We start from the raw sequence: 6,062 nt of genomic DNA, 5'->3' as shown, positions 1-6,062 counted from the left end.
TTTTCACAATAATTCTTGTAAATATTGAAACCTGAATCTTTCTCGTTCTTTTCTCCGTACATTTAATTTCTCGTAAATCGAGTGTAAATTTATTATTCTTGAGACTGTGTTCCTCTATACTGAACTTTTATGAACAATACAAAATTATTGGTAATGTTATGTTTGTGAATGCTTTCGGTTGTGTTGTTGATTTGTTGACCCCGTTTATAGATATGTTTACCGTTTCTTAGAACAACAGAATTAGAATGAAAAATTGTGTTTTAATTCTAAAGAATATAAAAAACGATACGTTTAGCCTTCGTGTCATTATTTTAATATGCAAGTATAGCGACGTTTCGTTTATTGTCTGCAGAAGCCCTTGGGAAATGTTTGTGGCCTCGACCTGAGGTATCAGTCACAAACATTCCCGCGGGCTTTTGAACGACTTGACGACATTCTTAATTTCTCAATATGCCATTGCTCCTTCGGGATTGGTTTATACGAGTGCATTTCTTTTTTCTTTGAGGAAAAGCAGACATGTCTTGGTAAAGCCTAGGTATTTTCAGATCGTGAGAAAGGGCTGACTTCTAAATAGCAAGAAAGAAAAAGTAGTACACGCGCAAACTTTTAGACGGTGGACCCCTGCGCCGGAACTCTGATAATAGAAAAAAGCAAATGCGACTTTCGATTTCAAGTATAGCATGCGTACTTTCATTTTCTTTACTCCCGGGAAAAGCTGAAGGTCGTCTGGCTTCGTTTTCATTGTTGTCAAAAACACACGTATGCCTTTCTAGATTGTATAATATTAAGTAAATGAAACAGCCTTTCTAACAGTTTTCAATTTACAAAAAGTTACAAACTAGTTTCTTATTCTTCAGCTTACCTGTCTGAAGTACTACATCTAAATTCAGTTTATAAAATGGGAACATTTTAAATTACAAGAAACAGACATATTCAAAAGAAGGAGAAAAGAAACTTTATCAATTCACACTTTTTGTCCAGAATTAAACGCAGAAAAAACCATTAAAAATACATAGTGACGTCCCTTGAAAAAAACTTAAGAGTGTAACGTCCTTTATTACAATAAAACGACGTCGTTACCAAATGAGGTTGCTAACGTCAACAGCACATCGGACGCAATTTGTAGATCGTAATGGTACTGTATTACTCATGAACATTACAATCAAACGACGTCGTTACCAAGTGAGGTTGCTAACGTCAACAGTACAGTATTACTCATGAAGATCGCGTAAACAGGTGAAACCGGTCGAGTTACATTGTTTTATACTACTTAATTGGATAAGAATTACTACATATGTAAAAAATAAAGGCATCTTATTTCCACTTTTCATATGTATAATTAATACGTACAAATCATACTATATAAGCTTCAGGAGCTATGTCGAACGTATCAGATAATTTTATTTGTCCAAGAGTAAAAAATACCTTTCTCAACAACAAGAATAAAATACCACATTTGAATATATACTTGGATTGCCTGTCCTGCAATTATTATAAATTCTTAAGTATATTTTACAACAATTATTACATCATTAACTTCTGATATTTTCAATTTAAAATTGGAACACTAATCAGTGACTTTGTCAAAACTTGAACGAAGTGTTACATTTATTATACACGCAGGATTAAACGTGAACGAAATATTACATTTGTTATCTGTGCAGGATATCTGTCCAGTGCTAGTAGAAAATCTGGATAATGCTTCCATCCTTTGCTTATATTCCATAATCTTTGTTAAGCCTAACTTTGTCAAACGATATCAAACTAAAAATTTTAAAGTAGCTTTCCTGAGACAAATATAATATCAAATTTGTAACCTGCGCTAGATTTCTATCTTGCACTCACAGAAAATCCTGACGCTTATATTTCAAGTATATTTCATTTCAGAGCCACGCATTTATATAGTAGGCCCACAACAAAAAGAAGCTGTAATGGAAAAATATTCCAGACGTGTTGCTTCAAACATGCAACAAGTACATATTAATTTAAGCTAAATATTGATAAAGGGGAAGGAATTGGTTAGGGGCGAAATAGGGTCGGGATGGGGGTGGGGGGGGGGAGGGTGAGGAATCATATTTATATCACCTTTATAGTGTGTTTATACGGGGTATATTAGCAATATATTATACTTTTCGTTAAAAAAAACATGAATGAATATAAATAACATTTGTTATCTGCGCAGGATGTTTGTCTTGCGCTAATAAATATCTGGATATAATAATCCGATATTTTGAATATCTTTCATGAACCATATTTAATTACGACATTTTTAACGTAATTGCGACAGGTTGTAATTTCATATATGTTGGGACAGTACACATGTTTTTTCTTTGTGTGTGTGTGTGTGTTAACGTCGGCAAAAGCCCGCGGGAATGTTTGTCACCGAGACTGCGTAAAAACATAAAACGACGGCTAAATGTATTGTTTTCGTATGTGTTGACTTTACGATTCTGGTACATTAATTTATTTGCCATTCTGTTGTTCTTAGAAACTGTAAACATGTTTATAATATCCATAACTAGTGCGTAGCGTAGAAGTCAACATCACTAAAAAGCACCTAACGAAGGTTTTTAAACTATTTTTTCATCATAATTTCGCATATTACTTAAAATTTTGGTTAACAGGAGCACAATTTCTAGAATAACTTTACATTCTTGATACATAAAAACATTCTATGGATTAGATTGCATCTTTTATGCTACAAGAAGAGTTTTTTTATCCGAAAGAAACAAGACGCAGATATCAGATGTCAAACTTCAACAGAGCTACATGTACAATTCAATTTGTTTTCCGGAAAAGCCTTCCCCCAACAACCGAATTTATCCCTCAACGTTCAGTCTTGGCTGGCAATGCCTCTTATGGCTTATTTATCTTTTTAGGTATAAATCATATCATATATAAATGTACATAGATAGCAGATTTGTGCTTCAAATTAGGAACTACAATTTTAGTCAAATATGTTTTAAATATTTTGTCAAAGGTAATGGCTCCAATCTTGTAGTGTTAATTATGCCAAAAAAAATCCCCAGGTACATAGCTTCACGTGCTGAATAATATCTTTAAATTGTTTCATGACACTATATCAAATACTTCTGACTCAGACAGGGACCATAACTCTGGCCTGGCTGGATGAAATCACCAACAAACGTCACTCGTATATAACAATCATCTAAAGTTTCCTGACTCTATATCAAAAACTGTTGACTGTCAACGCTCATAACTCTTGTCTTGCTGACTAAAATTTCGAAGCAGAGCTTCAAATGCTGAATTACAAGTCTATGGTGACTGATGACTCTGGATCGTGTTGACATTCAGACAGACATACGAACAAAAGTGAATAAAGGTGAACCTACAACTCAAGCCCCGCCAAAAAGGAAAAAGTAGAGGTACAGAAAAATGTTAGCTTAAATAGTTCAAGTAGCTTTGCAAGAAAGAGGGACATAGTGAGATAAAGCCCCAACTTAGCCGAGCTTTATATGAATAGACAGTCTGGTGTTTTAACGTGTCCGGTATATAACACCGATACATACGTCTTTTCTGGGAAGAACCAGTAGAGGCCTCATAGTTAGGTGGGACACTCTCAGGAGCATCTCAGAAATGTCCAGTGTCTGCACCGGGATTCAAACCCGAATCCCTGGATTGACAGTCAAGCGTGTAAAATTGTACCACTAGACCAACCGCAAACCCAAACATAATAAATAAATTAGGAGACGTTCCTATTTTCGTTTATTTCAAGGAAATGCATTTAGCTTATTTTCTCTTTTCCGTGAATAGATACAATGGTAATTGTCGTTTCATGTAAAAAGAGGACAGAATTTCAAATATCCTTAACAATCTGATAAAATACATTCTAATTTCAGTTTTTATCTAGCGAACGATCGCGACACATACTGAACCCGGATAAATTCATGCTACAAGGTTGTTACCCGATACTTGCAGTAACATTATATTTTCGTAAACAAGGTAACACTGATGCAGCAAGTATGTAAACTTTTGCAAGGTTGAGTAACACTAAATAATAAACTATATAACAATCTATCAAATTAAAATGAAGTGTGCATTTCATACCAGACAGCTTACATTATGCGGTTGATATGATCTCTTTATATAATGATTTAATATAAGGTTTTAATAAAGCTATATAAATATATAAATTTCGCAACGTGTTATTTTTTGTTTCTCTGGGGTGGTTAGTTTGGAGCGTATCAAGGTTAGTAATCAAATACTAACATGATTCACGGGCGGGGCGTATATTCTCCGTGACGATTTGATATAAGACATTGTGTCTGAAATCATTTGACCTCCACCTCTGATAATTCAGGTGGGGAAGTTGGCAGTTACTTGCGGAGAACAGGTTTGTACTGGTACAGAATCCAGGACCACTGGTTAGGTTAACTGCCCGCCGTTACATGACTGAAATACTGTTGAAAAACGGCGTTAAACCCAAAACAAACAAACAAAACAAACAAACTAACTAACACGATTCAAGTCGGAAAGAATTTTACGGACGTTAAGCGTTTGGTCGCATGGCATATGTTTTCAGTGACAATGTTAAAAAGGACTAGATGTTCGCCATCAGCAGTGCTGTCACTTACACGTGAAGAAAAAGTCAGTACTATTACCTGTTAGGGTAACGGACCGCCGTTATGAAGCTTATGAAAAATGATGTTAAGTACATTTGTAACTTTAAATTTCTTTTTAACGCCGTTCGTCAGCAGTTATTAGGCAGTTAGCTTAGTCAGTTTTTAAAGTATTAGTATCGGGCGTGCCTGCCTGAAAAAAAAAACACGAGTGCAGGTTGGTAACAAAAAGTAATAGTTGATTCAAGTAGGTTAGTATCTAAACACCGCGTGCGCTCGTGCATTGCAAACATTTATCTTAGTACCGACTTTTGTTTGTTCTTCACAAAGAGACTGTCATTTGAATTGTAGAGTTTTGATTAAGGAAACATACAATTATTTGCCATTGGGAATAAATGTATGTTCGCTGACCAGGCTTAAATTATGTAACCCTTCGTGAACTGTATATTAGATAGTTTAGACTGCTGGGTACAAAGATGCAAACGTGAGCTTGGTTATTATATAGCCCGGCAAAACTTTAGTATTATGATAAAAAACATCATCATTGCAAGTAAAACGACTATCAAATTAAACCATGACTCCCTTTCGTTGAATTTCAGCGACATGACACTTTTAGAAGGAAGAATAAGAAATTGTAGGACATGGAAAATAGTGGAATGATTTCCATGATTCGAGGATATTCTTACTGGACTTTAAAACAGATTATCTTATTACTGGGAAACTGAGGCCTGAATAATTAATTAATCTATTTACTTAATGTTCCTATCAATAGCTTGTAACTGACAACTTCTCAATATGACACATAAATGGAGGTCGAATGTCTTCTGACACACTTGTCTTTTGTCAAATCGGCAAAAAGATAACACGTCTTGCCTTAGGGTCAAACTCGCGACATTCCAAGTACAAGTGTTAAATTATTGAGCTAACTGGGCGGACTGACTGTTCAGTTGATTCGAGTCTAGTGTCATTGCCTTCGTGTAATAGATTTGATAATTCTTTGTGTGGATTTGCACTGGTAAAACTTTGAATAAATATTAAATATAAGCAACTACCATGCAGTAGTCAAATACCAAGCAATACCGGTATGTATCGCTGTACTTACTTCAGCCCAAGCAAAATATTAATGAATCATCGGATCTTGGCTCGATATTCGCGCATTGCAAAAACTAAAGCATGCCTCCACATCTATCACTCACTTATACTCTTATTCGGTCACATGGTCATATATGCACGCTTCATATCACGTGTCTAAATCGTATAATTATCTACTGAGATCAGTTAATGGAATTTTGTTTGGCATAGTTCTTGAACGGAGCAAGGACTTCCTGCACCGAGAAAATGTGCTGCGAAGATGAAACTTTGATTCGCTCCAACATATAATCTCAACACAGTTTAGACCATATTCTGTAGCCTGTACCAGAAGATATCAATTTATATATATTGGTCAACAAAATGCTTAAATTGGTTTAATTTCTTTGACCT

This window comes from Mercenaria mercenaria, chromosome 4 (genome assembly GCF_021730395.1).
Source record: "Mercenaria mercenaria strain notata chromosome 4, MADL_Memer_1, whole genome shotgun sequence".
In the NCBI taxonomy this organism is placed as follows: domain Eukaryota; kingdom Metazoa; phylum Mollusca; class Bivalvia; order Venerida; family Veneridae; genus Mercenaria; species Mercenaria mercenaria.
The sequence above is the reverse complement of the archived record's forward strand: the minus strand, read 5'-3'. Positions refer to the sequence as shown.